Consider the following 14,919-nt stretch of genomic DNA (forward strand, 5'->3'; position numbering starts at 1 on the left):
CTAAAACCCCAACTAGAGTATGGTTCCAGTGTATGGGACCCTCACCAGGATTACCTGATTCAAGAACTGGATCAAATCCAAAGAAAAGCAGCTCGATTTGTTCTGGCTGATTTCCGCCAAAACAGTAGCGTTTCAAAAATGTTAAAATGTTTGGGTTGGGAAGTGTTAGGTGAAAAAGACGAGCTGCTCGACTAAGTGGTATGTTCCGAGCTGTCAGTGGAGAGATTGTGTGGGACGACATTAGTAAACGAATAAGTTTGAGTGGTGTCTTTAAAAGTAGGAAAGATCACAATATGGAATTCAAGGGGACAAATTGAGGGAAATGTTCGTTTACAGGAAGGGGAGTTAGGGATTGGAATAACTTACAAAGGGAGATGTTCAATAAATTTCCAATTTGTTTGAAATCATTTAAGAAAAGGCTAGGAAAACAACAGATAAGGAATCTGTCACCTGGGCGACTGCCCTAAATGCAGATCAGTAGTGACTGGTCTAGATATAGATAATAAAGTGAGTTTCACAACATGAATACGATTTAAGGCGCCATGGGGCTCTCTTCAAGGCAAGGAAAGGATATTTATGTCACGGATCTTATCTGAAGTGGCATTGCGTTACTCATCCCAATCTGGATCAAAACTGCAAGTTAGAAAATTGACTCGTTTTAAACGTGTTGTTAACCCGGCCTGTGATTGTGTGTGTACACCTTGCATTCTGTGTTGCTACACGAGTGTTCTAGCCGACTGAGGAAAGACGAGCATGCTGTTACATTCTTCTCGCTTACAGGTGCAAACTTGTCATTGTTAAAAACACCGATAGACTGTATCAACAGTGGGAAACCAGGATAATTTAATTAACCTCATATAACCATTATTTACCTCCTAATTGCTTGATGGAGGTGTTGTTTTTCTGCAGACAGTATTGGGGCAGATGGCAGAAATGATAAGAGACTTAGTACGTCTCAAAAGGCAGTTTGCTTTGTACTAATCGTTCGTTACTGAAGACGAACAGGTGGTAGAAACTAAACGTCCTGTTTCAGAAATAACGAAGGATCAATGTAGAGAGAGCTGTAGGTTCCAAATCCATTCAATTCATACACGATGAAATTTTACGGTCCTATAACCAGAACCATAAATTGGAACAGCTTTCACCAGAGTCATTATTACAGTAGTAAAAATAAATAATGATTCCTGTCTGGAATATCAATCATTTCAACAATTTAAAATGGTAGAGTAACCTGATGCCAGTGTTTGTAGTTAGAATTCTCTAAACAAAACCTAAATCAGTCCTTGTACAAATAAACGCCACAAACTCTTTATTATCTTTTATTTAACTGTACCATTTGTGAAAGACTTAGTAGTTCACTTATATGTGCGTGGTACACAATATCAAGCACCTTTCAATGCTTCATTACAAATGTTGCTGTTATAACGCGTTTGCTAAATTTCTCCCAGTCGTCCCCGTTTTAAGTTTCAGGTGTAATTGTAAGTACTAATCTAGCTTTCTTATCTATAGTCCTAATGTACCATGCGTAAAATAAGGTTCATAATTGGATAACAATTATACTAATAATAGTAATAATAATAATAATAATAATAATAATAATAATAATAATAATAATAATAATAATGGTTCATGGTGTGGGTTACTGTAGTCGCGTCCTAGTTCGTGAATCCTGGGCAACGGCTGAGTGGCCTAGTAAGTGGTCCTGAGAGTCGGGATACCAGTTGCTATGGAATGGGAGTGGGCATTTAGGAAATATTCTGAGTCATGGTCCTCTTTGTGCTCAGACGTCTAGGACTATACAATCCACCGGTAGTCCCTAACCCGTTAGAGGAGAGATGCTCACTTGGACTATGTGCAAATAAGGTAGCATCCTGCTTCATGAATTTACCGAGCTCAGAACATTTTAAGCAAGACTCGGACCTAAGGGAGTAACGGAGTCCCACTCTCATTTGACAGGCGAAGGACTCCTCGGAAACAACTTGGCGAACGAAATGGAATTCGATGGGGAGCGATCAATATTAATGGAGCTTATGGAAGAAATAAAGTAGAACTGGCTGAGTCACCAAGGAGGATCCATCTGGATGTGCTAGGAGTAAGTGATATTCTGGTAAGAGGAGATAACGAGGATGAGATAGGAGATTATAAAGTGTACATGACGGGAGTTAGAAAGAAAGGGCGGAGCCTGGGGTAGGGCTCTTTATCAGCAATACCATTGCACGCAACGTAGTTTCTGTTAGGCACGTAAATGAACGAAAGATGTGGGTAGATTTGTCAGTTGGAGGAATTAGGACACGAATTGTGTCCGTGTATTCACCATGTGAGGGTGCAGATGAGGATGAAGTTGAAAAGTTTTATGAAGCATTGAGTGACATCGTAGTCAAGGTCAACAGCAAGGATACGACAGTGCTAATGGGGGATTTCAATGCGAGGGTGATAGGTAAATGTGGGGAGGATATGGAAGGTATAATGGGAATGGGAAGCGTTTGCTGGACTTCTGTGATAGGATGGTTTTAGCAATTACGAATACATTCTTCAAGCATAAGGCTATTCACCGCTACACATGGGAGGCTAGGGGTACCAGATCCATAATATACTTCGAATTCAGGAAATCTGTTAGGAATGTACGAGTTTTCCGGGGATTTTTCGATGATACAGACCACTGTCTGATCTGTAGTGAATTAAGTATCTCTAGGCCTAGGGTAGAGAAAATGAAACCTGTCTGCAAATGATTAAGGACAGACAATATCCAGGACGAGGAAATTAGACAGAAGTACATGTATATTTTTAGTGTGAAGTTTTGAACGGTAGACAGTAGCAGGTTCAGGATATAGAAAGAAAATGGGTGGCATACAGGGATGCTGTAATAGAAAGAGCAAGGGAATGCCTAGGAACAACTGTGTGTAAAGATGGGAAAAGGCGAACATCTTGGTGGAATGATGAAGTGAGAGCAGCTTGTAAACGTAAAAAGAAGGCGTATCAGAAATGGCTACAAACAAGGGCCGATGCAGACAGCAAATTGTACGTAGATGAAAGAAATAGAGCGAAGAAACAAGTAGCTGTTGAATCCAAAAAGAAGTCGTGGGTAGATTTTGGTAATAACCTGGAAAGGCTAGGTCAAGCAGCAGGGAAACCTTTCTGGACACTAATAAAGGATCATAGAAAGGGAGGGATAAAGGAAATGAACAGTGCTTTGGGTAATTCAGGTGAACTCATAATAGATCCCAGGGAATCACTGGAGAGGTGGAGGGAATATTTTGAACATCTTCTCAATGTAAAAGGAAATCTTTCTGGTGGTGTTGCGAACAGCCAAGCTCATGGGGAGGAGGAAAATTATGTTGGTGAAATTACGCTTGAGGAAGTGGAAAGGATGGTAAATAAACTCCATTGTCATAAATCATCAGCAATAGATGAAATTAGATCTGAAATCGTGAAGTATAGTGGAAGGCAGGGATGAAATGGCTTCATAAAGTAGTAAGATTAGCATGGAGTGTTGGTAAGGTACCTTCAGATTGGACAAAAACAGTTATTGCACCTATATATAAGCAAGGGAACAGGAAGGATTGCAACAACTATCGAGGTATCTCATTGATTAGTATATCAGGCAAAGTAATCACTGGCATTTTGGAAGGGAGGTTGCGATCAGTGGTTGAAATGAAGTTGGATGAAAATAAGTGTGTTTCGGACCACAGAGGGGCTGTCAGGATCGGATTTTCTGCATGCGCCAGGTAATTGAAAAATGCTACGAGAGCAATAGACAGCTGTGTTTATGTTTCGTAGATCTCGAGAAAGCATATGACAGGGTACCGAGGGAAAAGGTGTTCGCCATACTGGGGGACTATGGAATTAAAGGTAGATTATTAAAATCAATCAAAGGCATTTATGTTGACAATTGGGCTTCAGTGAGAATTGATGGTAGAATGAGTTCTTGGTTCAGGGTACTTACAGGAGTTAGACAAGGCTGTAATCTTTCACCTCTGGTGTTCGTAGTTTACATGGATCATCTGCTGAAAGGTATAAAATTGCAGGGAGAGTTCCAGTTTGGTGGAAATGTAGTAAGCAGTCTGGCCTATGCTGACGACTTGGTTTTAATGGCAGATTGTGCCGAAAGCCTGCAGTTTAATATCTTGGAACTTGAAAATAGGTGCAATGAGTATGGTATGAAAATTAGCTTTTTGAAGACTAAATTGATGTCAGTAGGTAAGGAATTCAACAGAATTGAAAGCCAGATTGGTGATACAAAGCTAGAACAGGTCGATAATGTCAAGTATTTAGGTTCTGTGTTCTCCTAGGATGGTAATATAGTAAGTGAGATTGAATCAAGGTGTAGTAAAGCTAATGCAGTGAGCTCGCAGTTGCGATCAACAGTATTCATTTAGAAGGAAATCAGCTCCCAGACGAAACTATCTTTTCATCGGTCTGTCTTCAGACCAACTTTGCTTTACGGGAGCGAAAGTTGGGTGGACTCGGGATATCTTATTCATAAGTTAGAAGTAACAGACATGAAAGTAGCGAGAATGATTGCTGGATACAAACAGGTGAGAACAATGGCAGGAGGGTACGCGGAATGAGGAAATAAAGGCTAATTTAGGACTGAACGCGATGGATGAAGCTGTACGCATAAAATGGCTTCGATGGTGGGGTCATGTGAGGTGAATGGAGGAGGATAGATTACCTAGGGGAATAATGGACTCTGTTATGGAGGGTAAGAGAGGTGGAGGTAGACCAAGACGACGATGGTTAGACTCAGTTTCTAACGATTTAAAGATAAGAGGTATAGAACTAAATGAGGCCACAGCACTAGTTTCAAACAGAGGATTGTGGCGACGTGCTGTAAATTCACAGAGGCTTGCAGACTGAACGATGAAAGGCATAACGGTCTATAATGAAAATGTATAATAATAATAATAATAATAATAATAATAATAATAATAATAATAATAATAATAATAATAATTGTTACGGGGACACCCGTGGGACAGAAAGAGGTTAAAGAAAGTGCCGGGGTGAATGGGTCTTTCTACAATATCAAAATTAATTTAAAACTTTAGCCAAGGTTATATTTCTTTAGAATTTCAAAAATCAACAAGTAACATCATAACAGGTACAATTAGCAGTCTTGAAACAAGACTAGGAAAATCCAAGATTAATGATTTTTACAGAGTCTTGACTTCAAGCCCTTAGTTTTACAATTCCATAAATACCGGATCCAGTTTTCAACTTCAATTCAAACAAGGAATCATTTCCTCAACGGCGAAATCACCTAATTTAAGAGCACTTGCTCCAAAATACAATATCTAGCCTTCCAGAGGCACTCATTACTCTTACAAAATTTTGGAAAAAGAGCTAACAGGCTCTCAGTTTCCTACGGCCCACTCAAGGCAACATTACATCAAAATTTACAATCTTTGGCCTCTCAAGGCACAACTTACAAATTGAAAATAATTTTATACAGGGGTATCTAGTACCGAACCTACAGGGCCTTTGCGAAAAAGAGCGGGTTAAATAAACGGCCCAAACACAAAATGAATGGAGGCGTACACTGCGCTCCGAGATAATGTAGAAATTAAAATCCTACAGGGCTCTCGGCTGGTGAAACAGGGGCTATTCCCAAACTACTAAGGTGGCTCGTATGGAGATTACTTCAACACATTACAGGAGAACACAGTTACAAAAACGTAGTCACCTCAAACCAAGATGAAGGGGAGCTCGAGAGGGTAACTCACTCTCTATCCCCGATTTACAGTTAAAGATTTTATGAAGTTTTTACATTAGTCGAAAGAAAAGTTACATTTTAGAAAAGTATTGTTATATAATTAAAGATTCGGACCTTCCTCTCGAATAAAGTTGCGGAGGTAGTAAGAAAGATAGATTTTACGTGGCCATTACCTTATAGATGTTCTGTTGACCGAAGAAAGAGGCGGCCCCGCCTCCTTCCTTAACACACACACACACACACACACGCACACACACACACACACACACACACACACACACACACACACACGCACACACACACACACACACAGAAAAACGATGATCAATTGGCAAGAAAACATGAAAAGTCGCAGTTTATATACCCTCGGGGAAGGTTCGAGAGGATTTTGGGCTAATCAGTACACACCCTCTCAATTTTATTGGTTGAGTTCAAAAGTTACACTCAAAATCGAACAAGAAGCCTGTGATAGTTTGAAAATTAATCACAGAAATTTTTGATTGGCCAGATTCAAAACTGGCAGAAAGAAAAAGAAGTGTTGCCAACCCAAAAATAAATTAACATAGATTCAGTTGTGGAAAACCTAGGAATATGAAACCTCTTTAAGTTAAAAGTTCTTCAACCTTGCACCAGAGTGCATGATCAGCTTTTGGTAGTGTCATCTGTGAGAAAAATGTCCAAACTTCTTGATATATAGCAAACAAAACAAGGAGAAATTCAATCAGTTTAGAAAATTTCACAATAACACTATTTCAGTAGTGACATCTTCTGATTAAAGTTCTAAGTTCATGCTGTATCAGTTTCCACTTTTGATCGATGGGGGAGTTTATAAGGGCGCTTATTTTGAATGCGCAACGTTGAGGTGTACCTCCCGGTACAATAATAATATAATAAATGGCTTTAAGACGTACAGTACATTAGGAGAAATGAACCGAGTAATCTGAACCGCTTTTTAAAACGGAATGTTGGCAGCGCTACTTGGACCGATCAAGTTGAGTGTAAAAACATGAATTCTGTTTTGCTGTAGTGTTATTTCATTCTGCGTGTCACTTAGTCATACTAAATTTGTTCTTATTGATGCATTATGGGTTATTTTTGTTTTGTTTTTATTTTCTTAAAGTTTTTAATAACTGAATGCGTACACTTTAGTATTATAGTGTGTGTGTGTGTGTGTGAGTGCATTAAGTTATGTGTAATATGTGTTAAACTGTATGTACGCTATAAGACATGGAATGGCTTGAGTCATGCCATGTAAATAAACTTATAATAGTAATAATAATAATAATAATAATAATAATAATAATAATAATAATAATAATAATAATAATAATGAGTAAAGAGGGTGGAGGTTATCCCAGCTGTGCCGCACACAGAATTAAAAATCCACCAACATAGTCCATAAGCCCTAGACACCAAAATATTTTCCACGGAATCATTCAATATACTGTAATTCCTGTCGCAATATGGTTAGAACTATACTGGACAAAATATAGAAAATGAGTTTGGAAACTCTGAATCACTCGTCAACAAACTTTACGACAATTTTCTTAGTGGCCTATCTTATCTTAGCTCTGTATTTTAGTTGCATTTTCTCAACGACTTGGGAAATTTGTAGCATTCACGATTATTTTATGTCCATATTGAGTGTATTTTCAGAGTGATCTCTAAATGTGCTCTTGGTCGTACTCTCAGTAGGAACTTGGATATAAAATATCAACAAGAACTATGAACGGAGGAATAGGGAAGCCAGAAGGAAGTTAAACAAAACTTGGCGGGTACAACAACTGTCACACTGTGATACTCCAAAACATCTAGGAGTAAAGTTAGATTCCTCGCGGCGAAGCTATAATAAGGAGCACTCACGGTTTAGTAACACGAGCGACCGCTAGATGGCGCACGCCAGTTCACTGTCGCATTAGTAGCGCTGGGAGGGAGCACCGAGCGGAATGACAATGCTGCCAACTGTTGGATTGATATGGCTATACTTTTATTCTTGCCGTGCGGATAGTATGACAGAGATTGGCCTCGAGGTGCAAAAATACCTTAAAGCTAATAAATGATCTTTATTTCTCGCGCCGAGGCCATTTCAAACTTCCCGGGCCGCTTCACAATTTGTTTTTTCTGCAATGGTTGGTAACAAATTCTCGGCCTCATCCTAGGTGTCAGTGACGTCATCATCGTACTTACGCGAGCCTATCACCGTTATAAGTAATGGAGTATGGCGTGTAAAACAGTATTTCTTATTATAAAAGTAAATGTACTTCTAGGGGCGGGCGGGTTGGTCCCTGGCAAGCGTATTGAACACATCTTTCTTCCTCGATCATTATAAGGTAAAATTGGAAGCATTTCAAGTAACATTCTATGTAATAATCCTTGAGCTCTCCTTTCTATATTTTTACCTTGCTCGCTCATATTCAAAACTCACTGCGAAGAGATGCAGATGAAAGTATCTGCTAGATATAACATCTTCCGTAAACTAACTGGCGCCACATGGGGTGCAGAGCCAAATATACTCCGTAGATTTGCCTCGGCATTGTGCTGCTCAGCAGGAGAATACTCGGCATCAGTTTGGTGGAAGTCCGCACATCTTAGACAAGTTGATGTAGCTCTGAATGAGACTGGAAGCGACGTGACAGGATGTCCGAGACCGACTACTATCCGTAAAATATATCAAATCATGAGAATAGCACAACAAGAAATTTGGAGAAGAACAGCTGCGGAAATGGAGAAGGAGCAGGAATCTGATCGGAGATATCCACTGTACAGACACAAACAACAGATTCAAAGGCTGAGATAAGAAAGAGCTTTCTGCAATCAACGGTAGCAATTACTGTACATCATCAGGAAGCCTGTAAACGTCGGCTCCAACTGTGGTGAGATTCGTCACCTGCAGAGCATTGGGAGAATGTTAGGGAGATACCTGCTGCCGTATGCTGTACGGAAGGCTGAGAACGGGAGTGTCCCGATGCAAGAACACGGAAGACGAGCGTTGCGAGTGTGGTGATTTACAGGACCACAATATATGTTGATCTTCAGAGTCCTGCCTGAAAGTTGCAGCATGAACGATCTAATTTCTGCTGAACTTTGGTCTTCACGTTCCATCAAGTAATGTAGTTCGCATACTTACACATACTTCTGTATTGAACTGTATTTATTTTAACACGTAAAATAAATAACTGAACTTACAATTTCTTTATGTTAAGGAAAGCACGCAAAATGTTCGTTATTTTAATGTATATACTACTGATGACTTTATTTATTATTTATTTAGCGTATGTCAACACATTGGAATATACAACAATATATAAATCATATACTAAAATAACTAGACATGAAACAGAGTACACAATGACAGTGTATGCACTTGTATGGTGAGAGTCAATTTGTCTATCCAGTTAACAGCACCTGGAGTCAATGATAGAAAGTCCTTCAGATCTCCCGAGTATGACATAATACTACACTGCTGCACAATGTGTTGGATGGTCTGGGGAGTCGCTCCACAAGCACAGGATGGATCAGAAATTTTGTTCCATTTGTAGAGGAGGTCATTACATACTCCATGGTTTGTACGAATCCTGTTGGCAGTTTTCCACGTACGTCGAATTTAGTTCGGCCCCATAACTGAATACTCAACGTTGTCGCCTCCGGCTCAGAGGGACCCAGCTTCAATTCCAGCCCAGGTCGAAGATTTTAATTTTGTCTGGCTCATTTCTGTAACTAGTGGGCTAGGTGTATTTAATTTGTATTGAATACATATCTTCATTTTCATGAACACATCGCGCTACAAATCATCACACAGACATGCAACAGTGAATGCATCCCCTCACATAGGGTTGGTGTCAGGATGGGGATTCAGCCGTAAAACTTGGCTAGATCCACACAAAAATCCCAGGTAATGCAGTATTTAGAAATCCACAAGTATTACAGAAGACGTGATAGTGATATATGAGGTGATTATTCCAGATGAATCCCAATTTCTCAACACTTTTCTTGGAGAGGACACGACACTTTTACTGATGCTTTTTGACAGAAATGCTCAGCGTTCCTTCAAATTTCTTCTGATCATCTAATGAGTGATTCTATGTATATATTTTCTTCATACTTAGTTGTGGAAACTCCCTGATCCTCCAAGAATTATTTTCGCAGTTGTTTAAAGCCGCTGGTTGGTCTTTGGCAACGCTCGGCTGAGAAGAAAACAGGACTGGAGAGGTGGAGGCAGTTGTGGTTATAACTAAGAGTAGTAGAGTAGGGATGCCGATGACGGGTATTCAAAGATGAAAGCAAAGCAAAGTCATCTCAGAACAAGTCATGAAGGCCCTTGGAGGGGTGGAATGTAAAGGCTTCCACTATCCGCAACCTCGACACTTGATGGGGTAAAGTGGTTAGCACTACGCCCGGCCGCCTTTGCCCCCAGAAATTAACCCGGTACTCAATTTTGGTGCAGGCTGAGTGAACCTCAGGGCCTTGTGCAACTCCGGAAGTGGAAATCTCGTTTCTTAAATTTTACGACTTTCTGACGGGGATTCGAACCCACGTCCTTCCGGGTGAACCGAGCACGCCTTTAGCGCCTCTGTCAGGCAGCGCCTGTTCGAATCAGGTGACGTGGTGTGAATTTCGTACAATATACTTAAAATTTCTAAATGAAATACAATTTTAACTAGCTGGAACCTGTCAGGACTTGACGGTCAATGCGGTAAATATTTATTGAAGTATTTCCTTATATAAGACATTCCTTGTTCTTTATTTTTTTTACAATTTTCTTTACGTCACACCGACATATATAAGTCTTATGGCGACGATGGGATAGGAAATGACTAGAAGTGAAAAGAAAGTGGCCGTGGTCTTAATTGAGGAATTTAATCTCATTTGCTTGCTGTGAAGATGGGGAACCATGGAAAACCATCTTGTGGGCTGTCAACGGTGTGGTTCGAACCCACTATCTCCCGAATGCAAGCTAATAGACGCACATCACGGAACGACTTATTCAGTGCATTCCTTGTACTTCAAACTTTGTACCTTTTGGCACTATTGCAACTTTAACATATCTCTCTCTTGACATTGGCTCTGTGGGCCACGGCTGAAAACTGGCTGAAATAAACAGAGACCTTCACGTCCCTTGAGGTCTATTGATCATGATACAAAATGACAATTGGAAATTGATTCCTCTTGAAAGAAAATTCAAGTGCTTTACCGGATATTGTGAAGTCTATTCGGGGGATTAGAGCTTTCTGCCCAGCTTTTTCTCCACTTATTATTTCCAAATCTAAACAATTTTCGCACATACTTCTTAGAATTAGGCCCAAATCAGGTTCCATTTAAGACCCGTTGGGAAACGTATCGATTTCTAAGGGGCATAACTATGACTCCAATTTTTAGAATAAAAATATTTGGAGGCAAACCATTAACTCCAAGTAATTAGAAAATTATGTAGGAAATTGAAGTAGTTAACCTGTTGACGCTGGTGTATGGTTTTGAACTACCGAGTATAAGTCCAATGACTTTCAAATTAATTAAATAATCAAGGATGGCAACTTTCGCCTTGAAAAGCATAAACATTTCTCGACGTATATTTTTTAACGTTTAAAGAAAATTTAGCATTCTTTCGCAGAAATGAATGTTTTACTATAAATTCCAATCACGATATCGTCATGAGCTAAAATTCTGGCTCTTAGTTCAATAATATTTGATCCGTCAAGTACAGCTGACTTCATATGCGAGTGTATTCCCCTTCCACCTCTCCTATCGTGCCTGCTGCTCAGCGCTCCCAGGGTTCAGGAGGCCTTGGAAATACTGGCGAGCGCGTTGAACACGAGCGGTTGAATTGACGCCTGTAAACAGCGCCCAAAACGCCGGCGACACGCGCAGCCATTCTCCACCAGCGATAAACCCGCCATACTGTAATGATGGATGTTGTACAAATAGGTTGTGTTGTCGGAGCTGTTAAACTGCAGTTAGTAGCAATATTCAAAAGTAAACCTGGTAAGAAAAGACTTTGGTGGACTCACCCTGCGTTATCGAATCGACTCACCACTGGACAATTTCATTTAACGTTTTGCGAACACAGGAGCTATCCGGAAATGTTTTTCCAATATTATAGAATGTCAGTTGCTTCATTCGATGAGCTGTTTGAACTTATTAAGTAGCGTATTACTAAACTAGTGAAGTGGTAGTTTAGGGGAAGTCCTGAAATTTAATTCTCAAATATTTATATTTTTAGTGGTCTTATCAATAAATATTACATAAATCAAGTTATATAGAATTAAATTTCCGATCATTTATGTCTCTTACATGTTTACCGTACCGGCTATGATAACAGAGACATTCATGAATTTATATTTTTGTTGCTAAGTCCATATCAACGCCGAAGCAGGAGAAAACGGGTTAACAGAATTTAATGAAAATCGGTACATAGAGTCGGGGAATAAGAAATTACAGTCTAAGCTATAAACAATTCTATTCACCCTGGATGAAAATGCAGTTTACGAAAAGGCACCTAAAATGTATTTTTTAATACCTACAATAAGTTATTGGTCCTATCGAAAAGTACTCCATAACAAAAGTTATAGATAATGCAATTTCCGATCATTTATGTTTTATTGCCAAAGACAGTAGCCGTGTTGAAACACCGGATCCCGTGAGATCTCCGAAGTTAAGCAACATTGGGCGTGGTCAAGACTGGGATGGGTTGCCACACCGGATCCCGTGAGATCTCCGAAGTTAAGCAACATTGCGCGTGGTCAAGCTTGGGGTGGGTTGCCACACGCTGTTGGTGGGGGTAAGGGAATGGAGAAGCGGAAAAGAACTGGCCACTCCACCGCACGTAAACTCCGGCTCAGGCACACCTCTGCGGAGGTTCGGACCTGCCTTCGAGCAGAATGCACCCTCACCTTCATGTTTTATTCAGTTTCACCACACCGACTATGATAAGAGTGGTATTTCAGAGTCGGAAGAAAACTAAATGTGAAGGCCTACTATATCGAAAGCGCATAACATTCATCAACAATAACATTATATTGACCATTGTTTGTTGTGATGTTCTTTGTCTCTTATGCTGCCGCTTAACTCCGATATATGGGATTACTGCTGCGTACAGAGTATAACAGCCTGACTGAATATTGGCGGGAAATAGCTGGGGAGTTAGAAAACGTTCATCTTTAGCATTCCATTCCTCTGGTTCATACATTTCCTGATACTGCTGGTACGTAACACACTGATTCATCATAGTATTCCAGCTATTCCATCCCTACTCTAACGCGCTGTTTTGAATGAGCAGTGTGCACATTTAAGGCAGAGGCTCACTTAGTAGTAGTAGTAGTAGTAGTAGTAGTAGTAGTATGACCTGGTCTAGAATTACAATTTAGGTCTACCCCAAATTATAGCACCACAATTCACTAAATAATTCAAAATTCAACCCTGAAAAGAGCCGTTTCTTAAGAAAAGCTTCTTCCGCTTCACTCTTATTAAATCTATATTAATTTTATTCCAAATTAGCCGTGAAGAGGGGCTTTCTCCTCTGGCTTTGAGGAAGAATTTGCCTCCGAGTCAGATAGTTTCTTCCCCCGCCAGTGTAGTGAATTGAGATTTTCCGATTCATTGTGTATTGCTAGGAAACAGAGTGGTAAAAGGGCATAGTTTTTGCCCTGGGACTCTCCACTATTCGACCCTGCCCCCCCCCCCCGAAAAAAAAGACGAAGGGTGTTCATGTTCACGGATCACGATTGTCTGCGGCTTGGCCACTCCAGCTCTGAAAATTTGGATTGTTAGATCGCCAGCGTAGTACTGTTCATTAAAAGTGAGAAAATGCGTGGTTTTTCATTTGATCGAGTATTTCATATCAAAAGATTGCTTTTAATCGTGTCATTCCTACTGACATCATTGTAATGACCTATGTTCATTTCAGCTGGGAAAATGACTAATACAGTCTTTCTGAGGATGTAAAAAAGGCAGGTGGAGATTGAGTGTCTGCCATTATACTGCTCCCCAACTTGATTTTGACTGACGGTAGGCAAGCGAGCCTATTGTTACAATGGATATTCCCTAATACAGTCTTCATATTAGAAAAGACGTTCGGTGACTTTCCCGTCGCGTTTCTAGGGTAACGTTAGGAGCTATGGAACTTAATACAATCTTGCTCACAACACATACACTACCCAACCTAGAATTCTGTATACAATGTAGAATTCCGTAGCGAAGCACGGGTACATCAGCTAGTAAAGAATACACTACACTTCAGGCAGTTCCTATCGTGCGACAGAGGCGGGTGAACTGCTCACTGCCGCCACGTGGAGTATGATTCGCTGTTCTACCGCTAGCGGGAATAACGCCTCTGTTGGCGTTAGGCTGATTCTCCACGAGCAGGTAAAACGCCGCTGTTCGCCCGCTACAAACCCGCTTGTGGAACAGAACTATGGGGTATTTGTAGAGCTGTCTACACGGACAGTTTGCACGCCGCGGGTGGACGCGTCCATGAGCGGGCAGGCGGGTCTAACGCCAGCAGAGGCGTCATTCCCGCTAGCGGTAGAACAGCGAATCATACTCCACGAGGCGGCAGTGAGCAGTTCACCCGCCTCTGTCGCACGATAGGAACTGCCTGAAGTGTAGTATATGCTTTGCTAGCTGATGTACCCGTGCTTCGCTACGGAATTCTACATTGTATACAGAATTCTAGGTTAGATAGTGTACACGTTGTGAGCAAGATTGTATTAAATTCCATAGCTATTAACATTACCTTAGAAACACGATGGGGAAGTCACCAAACGTATTTTTTCATATGAAGACCGGGTTAGGGAATATTCATTGTAACGGTAGGCCCGCTTGGCTACCATCAGTCACAATCAAGATGGGGAACATTATAATGGCAGACACTCAATCTCCACCTGCCTTTTTACATCCTTAGAAAGACCATTTTCCCAACTGAAATGAACATAGGTCATTACAATGAGTCAGTAGGAATGGCACGATTAAAATCAATGTTGTCATGTTAAATACTCGATCAAATGATAAACCACACATTTTCTCAATTTTAACAAACAGTACTAAGCTTCCGATCTAACAATCCAAATTTTCAGAGCTGGAATGACCAAGCCGCAGACAGCCGTGATCCGTGAACACTCTTCGTCTCTTTTTCGGCGGAGGTGTCGAATAGTGGAGAGTCCCAGGGCAAAAACTATGTCATTTTACTACTCTGTTTCCTAGGAACACACGAT

Source organism: Anabrus simplex, chromosome 6 (assembly GCF_040414725.1).
Source record: "Anabrus simplex isolate iqAnaSimp1 chromosome 6, ASM4041472v1, whole genome shotgun sequence".
Classification (NCBI taxonomy): Eukaryota; Metazoa; Arthropoda; class Insecta; order Orthoptera; family Tettigoniidae; genus Anabrus; species Anabrus simplex.